At 43.9% G+C, this 19,859-nt stretch overlaps 1 protein-coding gene across 3 annotated transcripts in view; it reads right to left on the reverse strand.

The window, feature by feature from the left end:
* LOC140992280 (uncharacterized) overlaps window positions 1–19,859 on the reverse strand; it is a 69,042-nt gene that overhangs the window by 37,808 nt on the left and 11,375 nt on the right. For all 3 annotated transcript variants that reach the window (XM_073462583.1, XM_073462582.1, XM_073462584.1), the window contains exon 2: window positions 901–964. The gene's annotated coding sequence lies outside the window, so the exon portion shown is untranslated. The remainder of the gene's footprint in view (window positions 1–900; window positions 965–19,859) is intronic.

The following is a 19,859-nucleotide window of genomic DNA, read 5'->3' on the forward strand; positions in this document are numbered from 1 at the left end:
TACAATCCTGGTAAAAGGGGAAGACAAAAACCAAATGTGAGACAGAGACAGAAGGGTGGGACGCGCTGAGTGGGAGACAGCTGACAGATCAAAACAGATAAAGGCAGGAACATGCAGGGGGAGGAATAAACAAGAGTGGGAAGGGAAGAAGAAAAGAAAGGGTGGGAGAAAAGGGGGGAAAGACAGGAAGCCACTGTCGGCATCATCATCGCCACCTGCTCACATCAAAACCTCCCCCTCCGCCCCAAAACTCCTCCCGAGCCAGCCGTCAGCGAACTTGTGACAGCCAGCTCAGCCGGCGCTGACAGGCAGAGTAATATGTCCCGCGGTCTCGCTCAGCTTGGTGTCACTCCCACGGAGAAACCACCAACAATCTGTTGGCTATGAGTCGCTAACCGCCAACGGCCACATGCCATCACGGCCTCTAATCGCATCACAATCGGCGTTACTTCCAACTGAAATCACGTTTTGTTCCTTAAGAGCAAAACTTACTGGAGATCAGGGTTGTTATTTTTCTTCGGCAGCACTCCTCGAGGTGATCTGCGCTGTCCTGCCGGGTGAATAATCAGCAGTGTCTAGACGAGATACGTCACAAAGACTAAAGGCCATCAAAACAGAGAAGCAAGCCCCTGGCTTTATCACAACATCAGTAGCTCGAGCATGTCAGCAGAAAAATATCCTGGATAATTAGAAATCTCTGCAAACAAAGCGGAGAGGAAACACTGATTAAAAGATGATGAAACTGAAACAGAAAAGGGAAGATGGCACTTTGCTCCCGGTTTCTCCCAACAAAAGGGGGGATACTTTCGATCGTGCGATGAAAAACTGACTCCCGAGCTTATTCTCAAAGCAATTAGGCGACACATGCTCGCCTCTCAAGGGAAAAACACAACGTCTTACCTGGTGGGGTAAAGGCAGACACTCCAGCTTTTGAGGACACAATGTGGGGGCAAGGCAGCGGCTCCTGCGGAGAAAAGACAAGAGCACAAAAGAATAAGGATGAGGGACGGAGAAAAGAGCGAACAGGAGTCGTCGGGGCAGCGCCACACTGACAGCGATGGCTGATGCTTTCTCGCCGGCGAGCGGAGCCGGCAAGCACACTGCTGCAGCTCACACAAACACACACACACACACACACGCCGAGCCAACCAGCATGCTGTCTCACGTAGATCTCCACCTCCCTCCCTCCCTCCCTCCCTCCTCGACTCTCCTTCCCCTAGCACGCGCTCTGCAACCAAACCAGTGTCTCCATTGCATCGGGGAAGGGTGGCGGTGGCGGTGGTGTTGGGGGGGATGGGAGCGACGTCTGAGCTCGAAGAAAATGTGTGTGTGTTTGTGTCCGTCGCATTAATTCATGTTTGAGAAAGACACACGGAGCTCATCCACCCCTGAGGGGATTGATTTCCAAGATAAATCTCTTAAATTTCCAGAAGCATATTTCATTCTCCTCTTTGTGTTCGCAAAGACGTCCACATTATGGATGCATGAAACATTCAAACATGACAGGGGGGGAGTGTTAGCAAGGGAGTGTATATGTGGTGTGTACGAAGGAAAGGGGTGCAGGGGTTTGCCCCCGACGCTGAATAATTGCTCTGTCCCCCAGTGCTCATTTGCAGGCATGGCCAACTGCAGCAGCGGCACTGAAACAAAGGCAGAGAAAGGGGAACGAGGGGGGAAAAAAAGAGGGAGAAAGAGACTGCAGAGGCCAGACAAGCCGAGCGAGAGCGTACAACTCGGTAGCTGCTGGAAGCCTAATCACTCCGACCTCAAACCACATGAAATGAAGTAATATTTATAGTCCAGAGGCCGACAATGGGCACAGTCTTTAGCCATCCATCACTCGCAGCACCACACATGTCAAAGTTGTGGATAAATACAGAAATTATGAGCAGATGAAGCGGAGGGATGAACGGGTGCAAATGTGGAAAAGCTGGATAAATCAACATAAAAAACAAATTAGAGGACAGATTTGGATTTTAGAGGCTACATTACTCAGATGCCACGCGCCTGGTGAAGCGTTATTGATCACTGTGATCGTTCCTTCTCTCCACACTGGCCATCAAGTGAGGAATTGAGTGGGTAACCTTTCAAAGTTACGGCCTTTCAGTGTAAAATCAACTTTTTGAGTTTCCTTGGACAGCCAGGAACAGATACTGACTTAGCACGAAGCTAGCAAGTGGAATATGCTCAGAATGAATGGGCTGTTGGCTAGCTAATGCAAAGATTTTTTGCTAGCAAGCTAACATAAATTATTTCGGATGGTGGTTCGTGGTCGCCTGTCGTAACATATCCATTCCTTTTAAATCAATATATTACAGAGGACATTTTGATATGTAGAAAAGGTTGTAGATTAGCCTTTAGCAGGTAAAGAACTAGCTATTTTTCTCTAAAAAGCTAAGCTAAGCTAAATGGACGGGGGATATAGGACTAGGTGGAGGCGTAGGTATACTGTACTAGATACTATACTGGATCTATATTGATATGATGGACAGTATTAACTGGAGGAATGACAAAGACAAAGACTTCTGAACCCATCCTGCAGACAGGAAATAAATTAACCCACTAAAACAAACCAGTGTGACCAGACTGATGTCAGGAGACACTCCCTAACACGATCGCCAAACCTCACAGAGACCACTGAGGTTGGTGTGAGGCTGAATCATAAAGGATCCAGTCATACGGCTCCCAAAACCACTTTAAAAATTAGAGGAGGAGACGGAACAGAGCGAGCCAGCCCACATCACATCCTCTCCCAGTCCCTTCATTAGCCTGTCCTGTGTCGGGGGGATGGGGGGTGGAAAGAGCCATCAGTGTGGGACTGTAATCAACCTGTCAGCATCAGGGACTGGATGATGTTTAAAGAAAGCAAATGAGACATTTAAAATGGCATCGACCAAATAATCCTGGTGTCAAATTGAATTATGAGATCGTTTTCACGTTTGTTCAGAGGGTTCAGTGTTCATGATGATCCGGGCTGCTCTGTGTTTGTATCGGGAGATTGGATTTTTGGGCAAAGAGATGAGGAGGATGGGGAAAAAACAGGAGGCTTGGGAGGGTGAGACTCGGAGGTCGACGAGGCGCAGACAGTCCTGTCAACGCCAGCCGCCTTTAGGGAGGCCTTTTGCCAGCACTGATTAGAGAGCGAGGCCTGCACCGGAGCTGCAGAGCCTGCTAGCATAGACGCTAACATCTAATCTCCCCTCAGCCTCCGCTGCCAGAGAGCAGATGCTAGTCTGCGCGCTAACGCCAAATCTCGTACTACTGAACCGTCGACAGACACAGAGAGAGGCTGGACGTCACCAGATTACACATTTTGTTTAGCCTGTGTTTGAGCAGGACATATGGACAGTTCAAGTTTGGACATACCGTTGGTAGATAAGTGATGCTGCAGCACCAGAGTTCACTGTTTCTGACATTAAAGGTGCACTATGTAGTTTTGGGGAAGATATTTTAATCAGAAGCCTAAACAAACTATATAAAAAAAGCTGTTTTCATGACTGAATAAAAAAGCTGACCTCAAAGGACAGCACAATTTCACACTGTTTTACTTTGTTTGTTTGGCGGACCCTGCCACCCTTCTAGCTTCAGACAGTGTTTTCCCCTGAGAACAGCTTGTTTACTCTGTATCTTTCACTGTAAAACAGTAACATTTGTTCGTTTCAGTGACTGAAGTGACACTTTCTCTGACCAAACCGGCGCATCTCGTCATCACAGGATGTATTCTCTTACGTCTAATCCCAAATTAGGAGGTAGGTCAATCTCATTGTGTGCTGGAAGCCGGTTGTTGCCTGCTCCCCGCCCCCAGCAGTGAGATCGGGGCACAGCCAACTCACTATGATCGGGATTAGCCGAATGGGATCATCGTAGGCTTGGGTGTAATCTGCCTGGACCCCTTCATCCAGATTTGGAGCTTTCATAGCTGGTCAGAAAATTTCACTTCTGTTTGGTGTGAGCGTCTCACTGATGAAGCTTGTAGCGTCCAAACCCCGGCCCGCATAATGCAGTTTTTTAATGTCACACTAACTTGTTTTTCTGCAGCGTGACGGATAACAAACTAAGCATCACCTGCTTCTACGGGAAAACAAACCGGTGCTGACTAATCCTTGAATTCATTAGCCTATGAATCCCGGACTTGCTGGTGTATCATCATATCCAAAAAGCCGGCTCCCAATCTGTCACCTCATCGGACCCCCTCTGGAAGCATGACTCAAGCTTTTTTTTAAAAAAATGCAGCATGAGCACAAAGCGAATTTATTGCAGGTGCTTGAGAAACACAGCGGCGGTGGATTCAGCCGTTCTGCCTCATCGAACACAAGTGGCATTAAAGCTGTAATTCAAGCTCTGTTTTAGTATGCCGCTGTATACTCTGAACTGCTGTGGTTTACGAGAGAGAAGAGGAGCGGTTGATGTGAATGCAGCTATTGAATAAAGATAAGGGTAGTGGCTTTGGGATATAAAGGTGCGGAGGCTATGGAAAGGTGAGAGAAAGGGAATGGGGAAAGGTAAAGAGTGTAAGAAAAAGTCATTTTTGGATGATATTCTCAACAAAACCAATATTTTTTTTTTAATTGGTAGAAACTGTAAACTCAAGATGAGCCCTGACATGATTGGTCAATAAACTATTTAGTCGACTGACAAAAATAATCACTATTTTTGATAATGATGTGGATTAACCAAGTAATTAATCAAGCTACATGACAACAGCCACGCTAGCAGCTCTCAGAGGTTGTACTTTGGCACAGTTGTGCCTTGAGCTAAATGCTAATTAAGCTAACGTAAAATAACATTAATGCCTTTCTCGTGGTACGTAGACATAATATACCATTTACTTTAATGTTAAGCCCTTTTCAATTAGTATGTTAGCATGCTAACATTTGGTAATTAGCACAAAACACAAAGTTCAGCCGAGTCTGAAGGGAAACAGCAGATTAAAGGGGTACTCTCTTTTTTTTAAAATCATATTTCCTTAATGTTGTGTAACTTGTGAGGGACAGATGAAAAAGAGGATGGTCATAGATATCCTATCTTAAACTCCAAAAACACTGGATCCTACACTTCCCATCATGCAACACAGAACGTATTAATTAGAGACTTCCTGTCTGTAAAACTCCCACATCTGCCAGGCCAATGCTGCCAGTTGTTAACATACATTTTGAGATCAAACGTTCAAATTCAAGATAACCCTGGTGACATCACTATGACATCATCAGGGTTATATTAACAGCCATTACAAAACGACAAGTAAACTGATGTTTATGTATAAAATTTGGGTTGTGGGCACTTTTATTGTGAAAGTAAGATTACAGCTTTACTCAAAAAGCTCTGGTTCTGGTCGTTTTCTTTCTTGAAATAAAGACATTTGTAAAAATATTAAAACAATTTGCATTCATGCTTTTTCTCCCGTCTACTCCAGCATATACAAACAGATCAGCTTTACAGTCAATGCCGTGCTAATACTTTCACCCAGACATGGACCTGGTAATCGCTCGCAGACGCATGTTAATGACTGAGGATTGGATCACCACCACAGCATTACAAGAGAAATCTCTTTCCAGCACGAGGCCGGCGTCCAACTCCGACAACAACTGCTCCTCTTGGCTGGAAATGGTAGAAAACACAGTGGCATCTGCTTGTTTTGTTGTTTACTTTAAAACAAATGGTGAATTAGATCAGAGGAGAGCGTGGAAATCTAATTAGCCAAGTCTACGCTGATCTGTCTGTCTGCTCAAAGGTTAGCAGCCACCAGTCTGTCTCAGGCTGAGTCAGCCAGGTCAGACATGTATCATTCATCTTACATCAGTGAAGGTTATTTATGATTAATTAGGTGAGGTAATTTCTATTTTTTTAAGAGATATATTTAACCCACTGGGTCCGAAGCTTCCAAATCTTTCACTCAGCTCAATAACATGTAGTTTTTAAAGACGTGTGAAGCCGTCAAAGGCTTTTACTCCTGTTGTTGTTTGATCATAAGCTGTCAGAGGTCAAAGGTGAGTCTGTTCAGAGCATCCAGACCAGACACAGAAGCTGATCCTCTCCATCCCCTCAGAGCCCTCTGCATATAGACACAACAGAGTGACTCACACTGAAGCCAAAGTCCTGTATCTTGTTGGAGCCTTGCACACATGCCCTGGTTTAACCGGTCACACCAGGATCGCACTGTGCCCGATACAACAAGTCATCAGAGACTCATGAGGGAAAGTGTCAACAAATTGATTTCTGCATCCTTGTTCCTCCCCATGACATTTCTGCCTGTTGATTGGAGTCAAATGCAGCTTAACCACTAAAAGAAATGAATACAACATAATGAAAACAAAGTGTTTCTTGCTTGTAATAATTAAAACAAAATCTGCAGATGAAACAAGTGAAAATTGTGTAAAAACAGGTGACATATGTCTCTCTCTGAAATGCTACTTTTAGGTGACTGGTCTTCTATAAAGTGTAATGCAACAAATATTAGACAAATATACTTGGTAAAGTTTTGAGATTTTGCAGTGAAATGACTGTTGATTTGAGTAATTTAAACCATAAAGTCATTCACTGTTTTTTTTTATTTGCACAGTATTTTACTTTCTAAAAAAATGTGAAAAGTCTAATCCCTAAATTCCACCAGATCCGTGTTCAGTCCGTCATGGCAGCGGAGCTGATAGGTTTCACTCTAGTCTTTGTGTTTACTTCCACTGGCTCCGCTGCGTTGCGTTGCGTACATTAAAGCTAGACTTCCACATCAAGTTTAATCAAATGATGTGATCATGAAAAGACAGCTGACATGAAGCACCTGAAGTAGTTCTCCTTAAGGTGCACGTTGGGGAAGACATTTGTTGAAACAAAGTTGATTTATAAAGTGGAAAATCTGAAAGAGTTATACGAACCCGGATATCCTGAATAAAGATGCAGCATGGAGAAAGATTTTATTGGCAGTTCTCTCCAGTCCGTCTGTCTTGCTAACCTAGCTGGGTCTGTTTGCCAGCCACGTCCAGGGCAGTTTTCTTTTCTTTTTCTTATTCATGTTCAAGTTATTTGTGATTTAGCCTCTAAATGTTGTTGCCTGCACATACATGTGCACCACTAGTTAATCAATCTCTAGTTATATTAGATATAACAAAGGTTTGGTTGTTAGTGGTGGCCACATGACTCACTTAAAAAGCATGAAAGGACAGAAATTTGTATTTTATTATTATTTATTTTTATTATTATTTATTTTAATCTAACTACTACTTCTACTGTCAAGTGGCTATTCCATCTGACCTTCGTATTTTTTGGGGGATATTATCGTGGGGGAACCGGAGCACCCGGTGAAAACCCACACACTCATGAGGAGAACATGCAAATTCCTCACAGTAAGGTCTAGCTACCCTGCCGCAGCGCCGCCACCCGGCCTGTCCGCTCTACCAAACGAGCGTTCTCTATGCTTGGCTCAAAGTGTTAACTCATACATTCACACTCAAGACATTACCAGAGCTACTGTGTGGGTTAACAGTTTGAGTCAAGCATGGAGAACACAACCAACGAAGCCAACCAATCAAAGAAGGAGTATGGCGGGTTGTTGCGGCTGCAGTGTCTCTGGGCTCGTGGTGGAGCAGTGGCAGGGCAGCCCCTAATGTCAAGTTGCTATTCTATCTAACCTTTTTATTTTTTTGGGGATATTATCGTGGGGGAACCGGAGCACCCGGTGAAAACCCACACACTCAGGAGGAGAACATGCAAATTCCTCACAGTAAGGTCTAGGCACCAGTGCTAACCACTGAGCATACATGGTGTCCTAGGAAAAAGATCTTCTGCTGCTCCTGCCGGGGTCACTCATCCTCTGGAGCTGCTCTTCACTGTCAGTGTCACTGGATTTGTTCACTAGAGTGGACAGGTGAGCTGCCGCAGCGCCGCCACCCAGCCTGTACGCTCTACCAAACGAGCGTTCTCTATGCTTGGCTCAAAGTGTTAACTCATACATTCACACTCAGACATTACCAGAGCTACTGTGTGGGTTAACAGTTTGAGTCAAGCATGGAGAACACAACCAACGAAGCCAACCAATCAAAGAAGGAGTATGGCGGGTTGTTGTGGCTGCAGTGTCTCTGGGCTTGTGGTGGAGCAGTGGCAGGGCAGCCCCTAATGTCAAGTTGCTATTCTATCTAACCTTTTTATTTTTTGGGGGATATTATCGTGGGGGAACCGGAGCACCCGGCGAAAACCCAAACACTCAGGAGGAGAACATGCAAATTCCTCACAGTAAGGTCTAGGCACCAGTGCTAACCACTGAGCCTACATGGTGTCCTAGGAAAAAGGCCTTCTTCTGCTGCTCCTGCCGGGGTCACTCATCCTCTGGAGCTGCTCTTCACTGTCAGTGTCACTGGATTTGTTCAGTAGAGTGGAGAGGTGAGCTGCCGCCAGGCTACCCTGCCGCAGCACCGCCACCCGGCCTGTCCGCTCTGCCAAACGAGCGTTCTCTATGCTTGGCTCAAAGTGTTAACTCATACATTCACACTCAAGACATTACCAGAGCTACTGTGTGGGTTAACAGTTTGAGTCAAGCATGGAGAACACAACCAACGAAGCCAACCAATCAAAGAAGGAGTATGGCGGGTTGTTGTGGCTGCAGTGTCTCTGGGCTCGTGGTGGAGCAGTGGCAGGGCAGCCCCTAATGTCAAGTTGCTATTCTATCTAACCTTTTTATTTTTTGGGGGATATTATCGTGGGGGAACCAGAGCACCTGGTGAAAACCCATACAGGTGAGAGAACATGCAACCGCCTCACAGTAAGGTCTGGCCTGAACCAGAACCTGACTGTGAGGCACCAGTGCTAACCACTGAGCCCATGAGTGACCCCGACAGGAGCAGCAGAAGACCGGGTGAGAGGTAGAAGTATTATTATGGATCCCAGACCCCAACTCTCACAAGACCCCAGCCAACATTCCCATGTGATTCTGATATTTGCGTTCACAAATATCTCCACTCAACGAAGCTGTAACTGTATGAAGTTGGCTTTATTTGCTGCATGAGCTCGATGTTTTTGCAACGTTGCAGTTTAGTGGCCTGAGGTTCAGCCATCCTGGGCAGTTGCTTGCATCTGTCTGCAGAGCAGTTATCAGACCTCGTTGCAGCTAAGGTGGTTTTGGAAATTGGTGGTAGGTAATGGGGGTCAAAAGGGAACTCAATGGCTTCCATCTTCTGACGGCGAGCACGGTTTTGAGCTGCATGGTTCCTATTGTATTCCGCTACATTGATAGCTTCTATTCTTTTCTCCTGAGCCTTCAATTTTTCCCCTTCAAGGAATAATCTGTCAGCTTCCTTGACAGTCCGAAGTTGGTCTGCTTGTCTCTGACGCTCTGCCTTTTTCTTCAGCTCTTTCTCATGCATCACATGCACTCGGTGGGCAGAAACAGACTCGAGGAGATCTGCCTTCTTCTGCCTTGCTCTTGCGGCATCTCTCTGAGCAATAGCCTTGATGCATCTTGGCTCCTCCTTCAGAGCCATTGCCGTGGCCTGAGGTTCAGCCTTCCTGGGCAGTTGCTTGCATGTATCTGCAGAGCAGTTATCAGACCTCCTTGCAGCTAAGGTGGTTTTGGAAATTGGTGGTAGGTAATGGGGGTCAAAAGGGACGTCAATGGCTTCCATCTTCTGATGGTGAGCACGGTTTTGAGCTGCATGGTTCATATTGTATTCCACTATTCTGATAGCTTCTGTTCTTTTCTCCTGAGCCTTTAATTTTTCCCCTTCAAGGAATAATCTGTCAGCTTCCTTGGCAGTCCAAAGTTGGTCTGCTCGACTCTGACGCTCTGCCTTTTCCTTCAGCTCTTTCTCATGCATCACATGCACTCGGTGGGCAGAAACAGACTCGAGGAGATCTGCCTTCATCTGCTTTGCCCTTGCAGCATCTCTCTGAGCAATAGCCTTGATACATCTTGGCTCCTCCTTCAGAGCCATTGCCTGAGGTTCAGCCGTCCTGGGCAGTTGCTTGCATGTATCTGCAGAGCACTTATCAGACCTCGTTGGAGCTAAGGTGGTTTCGGAAGTTGGTGGTAGGTAATGGGGGTCGAAAGGGAACTCAATGGCTTCAATCTTCTGAAGGTGAGCATGGTTTTGAGCTGCATGGTTCATATTGTATTCCGCTACATTGATAGCTTCTGTTCTTCTCTCCTGAGCCTTTAATTTTTCCCCTTCAAGGAATAATCTGTCAGCTTCCTCGTCAGTCCGAAGTTGGTCTGCTTGACTCTGACGCTCTGCCTTTTCCTTCAGATCTTTCTCATGCATCACATGCACTCGGTGGGCAGAAACAGACTCGAGGAGATCTGCCTTCTTCTGCCTTGCTCTTGCAGCATCTCTCTGAGCAATAGCCTTGATACATCTTGGCTCCTCCTTCAGAGCCATTGCCTGAGGTTCAGCCGTCCTGGGCAGTTGCTTGCATGTGTCTGCAGAGCACTTATCAGACCTCGTTGCAGCTAAGGTGGTTTTGGAAATTGGTGGTAGGTAATGGGGGTCAAAAGGGACGTCAATGGCTTCCATCTTCTGATGGTGAGCACGGTTTTGAGCTGCATGGTTCATATTGTATTCCACTATTCTGATAGCTTCTGTTCTTTTCTCCTGAGCCTTTAATTTTTCCCCTTCAAGGAATAATCTGTCAGCTTCCTTGGCAGTCCGAAGTTGGTCTGCTCGACTCTGACGCTCTGCCTTTTCCTTCAGCTCTTTCTCATGCATCACATGCACTCGGTGGGCAGAAACAGACTCGAGGAGATCTGCCTTCTTCTGCCTTGCTCTTGCAGCATCTCTCTGAGCAATAGCCTTGATGCATCTTGGCTCCTCCTTCAGAGCCATTGCCTGAGGTTCAGCCGTCCTGGGCAGTTGCTTGCATGTATCTGCAGAGCAGTTATCAGACCTCGTTGCAGCTAAGGTGGTTTCGGAAGTTGGTGGTAGGTAATGGGGGTCAAAAGGGAACTCAATGGCTTCCATCTTCTGATGGCGAGCATGGTTTTGAGCTGCATGGTTCATATTGTATTCCGCTACTCTGATATTTTCTATTCTATTCTTCTGAGCTTTTAATTTTTCCCCTTCAAGGAATAATCTGTCAGCTTCCTTGGCAGTCCAAAGTTGGTCTGCTTGTCTCTGACGCTCTGCCTTTTCCTTCAGGTCTTTCTCATGCATCACATGCACTCGGTGGGCAGAAACAGACTCGAGGAGATCTGCCTTCTTCTGCTTTGCCCTTGCAGCATCTCTCTGAGCAATAGCCTTGATACATCTTGGCTCCTCCTTCAGAGCCATTGCCTGAGGTTCAGCCTTCCTGGGCAGTTGCTTGCATGTGTCTGCAGAGCAGTTATCAGACCTCCTTGCAGCTAAGGTGGTTTTGGAAATTGGTGGTAGGTAATGGGGGTCAAAAGGGAACTCAATGGCTTCCATCTTCTGATGGCGAGCACGGTTTTGAGCTGCATGGTTCCTATTGTATTCCGCTACATTGATAGCTTCTGTTCTTCTCTCCTGAGCCTTTAATTTTTCCCCTTCAAGGAATAATCTGTCAGCTTCCTTGACAGTCCGAAGTTGGTCTGCTTGTCTCTGACGCTCTGCCTTTTCCTTCAGCTCTTTCTCATGCATCACATGCACTCGGTGGGCAGAAATAGACTCAAGGAGATCTGCCTTCTTCTGCTTTGCCCTTGCAGCATCTCTCTGAGCAATAGCCTTGATACATCTTGGCTCCTCCTTCAGAGCCATTGCCGTGGCCTGAGGTTCAGCCGTCCTGGGCAGTTGCTCACGCATCACTTGCACTTGGTGGGCAGAAATAGACTCAAACATTGTCGTCCTCCTCTCCTCCTTTGTGGCGTCCTGTTTGTCCCAAACAATTTGTTTGGATACCACGTGATTCACTAAAAAACGTCTAGGATTGTTTGAGGTCTGGTTTTTGGGCAGCATAGGTGGATTTGGGGTCCGCTGTGGATTTCTGATCTGTTGGTTGTTCATGGTGTCCTGAAGATGTTGTGTGTGTATGAAGTGTTTTCAGTCACTTTCAGTGGGCGAATACTCAATATGTAGTGGTGAGACTGTGAAAAAAGTCTTGTAGTCGGCTTGGGGTACGAACCTGTACTGGACTCTAGTCTTTGTAGCTGGTATGCTTAAATGTTGTTCGGTTCCGTGATGAAAGAACATCAAAGGCCTCTGGTGACATCATCACATTCCGTTGCCTTTGATCTTGCTTTGATGTTTTCTTTCTTTTTTTATGTGACATGACATTCCATCATGAACATTCTATTTTTTATTTTCTTACTTTTTTTCATTTTTTTTAAAAATCCTTTAAAACTTTATTAACAAAACAAGACTAGACATTTAAATAATAAATTAAGTTAAGCTGCTGTGCATAAATGCAGATAGGGGAAGCACTTGTCAATTCTGTGGCTGAGGGATTGCTGCAGATAATGTAATTAATATTTTTCTCATCAAAGATGTGTTATTTCATCAAACACATCCCATCCGCCATTAATCAGGATGATAACATTCCAGAAAAAAACACACAACAAGCATTTTGGCCCTGCCTGGCATGCAACAGTATAAAAACAAACAAACGAAAAATGAAATGCTACCTCAAACTTTTTTAATGGCAACTGCTTTCAATGTATCTTTGTAATTAAAGCAGCATTACATAACTTTTTTTGCCTCAAATATAATTTCATGAGAATTAAATACCATTTAACTTTTCATATTAAACCTTTACTCATCAATTAGATATATATTTCATTTTCTAAATAAAGTTTCATTGCACGGAAATTAAACGCATGACTGACTGGGTACACTGTGGGTTTACTGTGGGAATACCGGGAACACAATTTTTTGGACACACGGGAAGCAAAAGACATCAAGGAAGAGTTTAAGATTGAACTTTTAATAGATATGACTGGCTCGGTTAGCTAACACAAATGTTGTCTCTTTAATAAATAATCGACCAAAAGCTCAAATCATACTGAGGTAGATTTAGATTCAGGTGTTGGCTAACAGCACAAATTACACTGCTAATACAGACTGCTACCACACTGAGAGCTGTACTAATGTCATTAGCAATCGTAGATAAACGTAATTAGCGCCATAGCTTCCTTATTATAAACTGCTGGAGGACAGTACAGTATTAAAACAATATAAACATGTATTTACCTTCTTCAGGTCCTCAACCAGGCAGTGCTATTCCTCATTGACTGAAGTTATGGATATTTTTAGCTAATGTTACTTCAACATCAACTGTGTGAACATAGCTGGCTATAGCTCACCCAGTGGTGTTATCTCCACAACTATGGCAGCAAAACAGTAGCTACATACCTGCATTAAGTAAAGTATGATTCCTGGAGGAGTCCAGACACAACTGAGATACAACAAGAAGCTGAGCTGCTTAAAATAAAAAATTCAGAAAGTTTCAGAAAACACAATTTAATATAAGGAAAGAAAAAATGATGAAATATTGTCAATTTTTTAATGAGGTGTTGAATTGAACTATAAATAGGTCTGCATGTAGTTTTGTGTCAGCCATGCTAATGAAAATAGGAGCCTTTAGTAGTTTTTGGAAAGCTTCGGTGTCCTGTTAAGGGGTGCTGGAGGACCTTGAACCTCCACTTGCTCATTCAGTTACTCACCGAGCTGTCTTTAAAAGTGAAACAAAAAAAAAAAGCTGTTGTCCGATGCTTCTGTCACACTTGATCCTTGACCAGCTACAACAAAAGAAATCCTCTTATGAAGGATGGATAGAGCAGGAAGTCTAATTTTGTTACCATGTGGTAATCATCTTATTAATTCCTAACAAACTGGTGCTACACATGTAAGATGGATCGCTTCCTGTGCTCCATTAGCTAAGCGGCTAATATAAAAGCTTTAATGAACTGAGCTTTTAATCCACTGATAATAAACAGCAGAACATTTCTTTTTACAAAAAGAGAAGAGCGGGTGCCTCGATCATTTATTTACAGTCATAATAGAGCGACACAACAGCTGAACTCAACAGTTTACTTCATAATACTGACACTTGAGGCTGGTGCACCGAGGCTTGTGAAAGAAGCTCTCCAGCACATAAAAACCTAAGTGGTTTGTGAAAAGTGCAGCTTTCCTTGTTTGCAGCTGCCAACAGCAAATAGCAGGCTGCTCATTTGCCAACAGTGAGCGTCACACACACATCTCAGTGACCGGCTCGCCATTCACAACGGGCCTGCGAACACGACTGACAACATACGTGGAAGAAAAAACGTCCTGCATCCTTCTTTTGCTCCAGCTGCACCATTAAACATGATTCCTGTCATTTTAAAGGAAAGTTACTGGCTAATTGGTTAAAGTGATTAACGTTGGTAGACTGTAATGTTTTACAGTAATATAGATGGAAATCACAATAATATATTGTTTCTACAGACACATTCTTACTGTGAAATACAGTATTTTTGGGTAACATGGCATTATGATACTTTAATAAGCATCTGTAGTTGTTGTAAATATATCAATTTAATGTAAATGTATAGTAATATTACGGCACAGTACTGTGTTTGTATGTTAACCCTACCATATTACTTTCTAGCATGTTATCCTGTTAGCATGTGCACCTTGTTGGACCACTTGTAGGCCTGTTAGCCTGCTGTTAGCCTGTTGGTCAAATTCACAGCAGCTTACCGTACCCATCATGCATTGCAAAACGCATAATTATAGTAGTTCACTGTCAGAACTGACTGTGAAAACCTGGTGTTTGTCAACAGTGTGGACCTCCACTGGATACAATATTAACTGTGATGGATGAAGAGCAATCCTTCCTGTCTACCACCCAGCAAGACGGCCTCTGAGGGCCGCATATTGTCTCATCCGTCACGTTCACATGCATGTATACAACGTGGAGGCGCACACACACACACACACACTCATACTGACAGGCTTAAGATGGCCTGTGTGTGGTTGTGTGTGTGTGTGTGCAACTCTTGAACTGTCATTCCTCTCTGATATAAGCAGAACACAGGAAATTCCTCAAATGTGAAATATGCCCTCAGAGAGGCCTGTTTAAAACACAGACGTGATTTGAGGAGAAAGAAACAGACAGGAAGTGGAGAGAGAGAGTGTGTGTGTACATGTGTGTGTGTGTGTGTGTACATGTGTGTTTTACAGCGAGTATAGAGTGGTCTGATGCTTCGACTGTGGGGGGTTTTAGGGGTGAGAAGGCAGTCAACTGTTTTTATGGACTTAAATAAATTTGCGCCTGTCTGAGGGCGTGTGCCTGCTTTACAATACAGAGTGCACAGCGTATATATCAACTGTGTGCCCGTGAACGCTGCAGCTCGCGTGTGCCTGGCTTTACACTAACCACAGGGTGTAGCCGTGGGGCTTTGAAGTCGTCCCTACACCCTGGGCTGAACGCAAACACAGGCTACCGTACAAGATCCCCAGATTACTGCATGGAAAAATCACAACATGCTTCTGTACTCACAGGGAACACTGCCCTCCCAGTGCAACCAAACCCATGAATATTTAATTTATATTACGTCAAACAGAGAAAAGGGGCATATCCTCATGTTTAAGTAGCTGGAATGAGCAATTCTTTGCTATTTTTGCTTGTTACAATTAAGTAATTATCAAGATTAGTAAGTGTTAAAAGTTTAAAAAGGTCCCATCTATCATTTTCAAGTTGATACTTTTATTTCAGGCATCTACTAGAAAATGTTTACATGCTTTAATCATCATAAAACACATTATTTTTCGGCAGCACCTTTGTCTGAACGCTTTGTTTTAGTGCCTGTCTCTTTAAGACCCTTCCTCCTTCCAAAACGCCCAGTTGATTCTGATTGGTCGGCTATCACAGGCCTGAGCAGGCACTGTTTACTCATCAGCTCTGCGGGTGTTTTTGACGAGTTGGGGATGTCATCGTGAAGTATAAGTCACGCTGAATCTAAAAAAGCGTCTGTGTCGTGTCTCTTTGCTTTGATTGGACCGAGTTCTGACTCCCTTCAGGCTAATGCGGTATCTTTACCCTCTTTTCCATTTGAAAACCTCTGTTGAACACCTTCGTCCTCAGGTGCTTGCTCTCTAATTTAGAAGCCGTCCATCGCTTGCGTTGGCTCGTATGATCTGGATCTGAGCCCGCAGGGTGTCTGTACGCAGCAAAGCAAACAAATAATTTAGAGACTGCAGAGGTCGGACATGATGCACTCACACCTACGATGGATAAAAACTGCTGCTCTCTCTCGGTGTTTTGATATTTGAGTGTTTCTAATCGTTTTCAGGGAATCACTGAGAGGGCAGGTTACCAGCGCGGGAAGGTAAGTGTCTAATCTGTAGCAGGGATGTCCCTGTTTCTAAGCCATTTCCTGTTGACGGGAGTCCAGATGCCATCTGCTCTAAATTAGCACCTACACAGGGAGCACTGAGATCTGGGCACCAGTGGTCAGACGCCGGGGTTTTAGAGTTGTGAAGCTCCAGCCAGAAGTCAGAGGAAGTGAGCTCTTCACCAATGCAAATGAGGGGCAGCAGAGGCCTGTAGTGGGGAGGAGGAGCCCTCCTACTGCTGCTCAAGCACTTTGAACCACTGCAGACTTGTTTGTCGTCTTCTTTCTTGGAGGCAGATTTAATGTTTTTGCCCGTTTGAAACACAAAAAGTCGCCACGTTTGGTTTATTTTTCAACACATTGCTCTGAAAAATTAGAACAGTCAACTAATCTTTCCCTAACTTTATATTTTATGAACTAACATGACCTCAATCATTTTCGCTGACCTCGGCATTGCCTATTTGTGTTTGCACATAATTTGTCTAAATAAAAAACATACTGCTCTTTGAAAGGTTGTACTTGCATTATCATGTTTTGTATACATATTGTTTATTTATGTATATTATGTCATTATGTTTCTGCCAGTTTTAATGTGATAGTATGTCACAAATTCACATATTGGCGCGTAAAGTGGCAAATTTGTGGATCTGCAGCTGGTGTGAATAGTTTGGACGCGAAATATTTTCAGTATTTCACATATTGGTGTCCCGTCCGAGGTAGGTAAGGACCTTAAGATGGAAAAAGCAAAGTACTAATCACTTCCCTGCTACAATTAGTTGATTAATTGATTAGTCAATTGAAAAAACAAAACAAATTGTCAACTATTTTGATATAAGATTAATCATTTAACTCATTTTCCAAGCAAAAATGTGAAACATTTACTGGTTCCAGCTTCTTAAATGTGAGGATTTGCTGCTTTACGTTGTTATTTATGACAGTAAATGAAGAGTCTTTGGGTTTTGGACTGTTGGTTTGACAAAAGATACTATTACCTATAGACCGATTACTTGGGAAATCATCTGCATGAATAAAATCAATTGTTTGTTGCAGCCCTAAATAGGAATTTAACTACATGACTCAATATAATACCATAAAAACCCTGATATAATTTGTTAATAGTTACTCACACAATCAATACAGCGGTTCACAATTTCCAACTAAACACCAGCACGTCTGACACGATACTATTAGCCAGTTTTTTTGCTCAGTTGAACAATATTTCAGTCCAGATGTGGAGGGTTTCTCCAGAGAGCAGTGCGTAAAAGCAGCAGATCAGCCCCGTAAAGCTGCTGCGGTGTTCAGTCTTGGAGGAGAGAGGACACACGTGTCACTGAGACGGAGTGAAGAGCGGAAGTTTCTGGAAGTCATCAGGGACAAGCAAGCAGGAGGAGGAGGAGGAGGAGGCTGCACAGGACTTTTACTGCAGCGGAGGACGATGTCACAACAGCACACACACTCGAGCATGATCGTGAGGCACCTGACATGCGGTATGCATTCCAGCATAGTAAATGAACACTCGCGTATACAAAATACAACTTGCCACAAACACAACACGCGAAAAGACGTCAGCGCGGAGCCACATCCTGGGCTGGCGGGTCGCTGGCTCGGCCCGCAATCACGCAGCTCGACGCTGCCAAGTGTAAACACCAATAAACGACTAACAAACACGGACAAACACATCCCCCGAGTTGAAGTCAACAGCTGTCAAGTCTTCTGGGGCAACTCTGTCATCCGGGCGAGCCATGGGAAACCGCCCTGTCAGTAAAGCATCCAAAACAAGCAAGCCGGCACATTTTCCCTCCTCCTCCTCCCGTCCAGCCCCGAAAAAGAATGAGTCATGGTTGGAGGCTCAGAAATAAAGATGATGTTGATTTTTTGGCTGCTCTCGGTGGGGAAAAACTGCGAGCAACACCCTCATGATAGATGACTAACAATGTGTTGTGTTTTGACTTGGTTTTTCAAATTGAAAGCAAATTTTCAGCTGCTACTAAAAAGGACCTTACAAACAGTTTTTCATGTTTTCACGGTGAGTTATGGATGGATTCCTGCCACCGTTCCTAGCTGCTATTGACTTCCATTCATTCATTGCAGCTGCTTTGCATCCCTTTTGTAAAATTTAGTGTAGTGCACGTGTATGGCATTTCAATTGCTTTACGCATTTTTAATGCAGCCTCACTGTAGGAAAGTATGCACCGGGCAGGAAGGAATCTAAATATAGGATTGTAAAAATAAACATTGAATCTGAATCTCAGGATTTTGACTAAAGAGAAGTGTTATGAACAGTCCCTTCAAACACTTTTAGTTTTAAGTTTTCTTCTCTTTTCATATATTTGTATCTATTTTACTGATTTATGCACTTATGTGTCAGTCAGTTGTATCTATACTTGTGTCGTTCTGTGCGGATGGTGTTAAAAATTAAGTTGTGCGGTTGGTTAGCAAGCTAACCTTACCACTTTCCGCGTTGAAGCTAGTTAGCCTAGCTTGCCACCTTGCACTTTCTGAGTGAAAGACAAGCTTCACAGCACAATGGGTCCCAAATTTCCAGTTAGTGTTGTGAAGAGACGGATGTAAGTACATAACAAATGCTTAGCGAGCTTGTTAAAAATCCAAAAAGTGTCTAGTGTCAACATTTCAGGCTACACAGGGCCTTGCAGTTTAGAAACTGCTTACGTAAATATGTACGAAAAACACCAAAAAAGAGGAGATTTCAAATTCTAGTTCATCTTTCATGAGTCTGCCCTTTAAAATGTACTTTTTAACTAGATTAAAGGACCACAAGGAACTTTTATTTATGTTGATTCTGGCGGCCCCTCTGGACAAAAGAGGACGAAGGTGAAACAAAGCAGTAAACACAGTTTTAGTGCCGCACCTACTACAGATTAGCTTCTCTGGGCAATGATCGTTAGCACTCCGCTAAATATAGTTTTAATTTATAACTTATTCAATCTGGACAAGTGGGAATTGAGCCACCTTTTTCAACAACACTTTATAATTCAAACGTGGGGTATTTATTGGCATGTTTGATGTCGTAGAACAAAAACGTAAAAAATCTCTTAAACACAGAATTTGATCAGGCATTTAACCAAAAACCCAGCATCAGTATCGACTTGAGAGCATTTCATAAAGAGTCAAAAGTTCCTTGTAGTATGTTCAGCAGAAAACAATGTCTGCCTGGAGTCCTTTAAAAAAAAAGTCTGCAAAAAATTGTAGTTAACGAGCTAAAGCTTGTAAAAACACTGGCACAGTCCACAACAAAGCAGCCAAGGTATAAAAAGCATCAAGCACTGAAGACATCTGTGCAGTTTACAGTCTCTGAATAAGTGATAATGTATTAGACAGAACAAAACTATTCAATCAACACAAACACACTTCCTTTTAAACTACATTTAAATGGCCAACACGGATGCGTTTCTCCCGCATCTCGACAGGAAGCATCTCTGCAGTGGTTTTCACCTTGAGTGCAGGCTATTAGTGTAAGTGATACAGCAATATTGTGGTTAGAGTAGGAGGCGAGCATGCGGGGGGAGGCAATAATAATATGAGCATGGCTTTGAGGCGGATGAGGGAGGTCGGATGTGAGGAGGGGGGAGGTGCGTTGCCTGGGAATCTC

This window comes from Pagrus major, chromosome 24 (assembly GCF_040436345.1).
Source record: "Pagrus major chromosome 24, Pma_NU_1.0".
Lineage (NCBI taxonomy): Eukaryota > Metazoa > Chordata > Actinopteri > Spariformes > Sparidae > Pagrus > Pagrus major.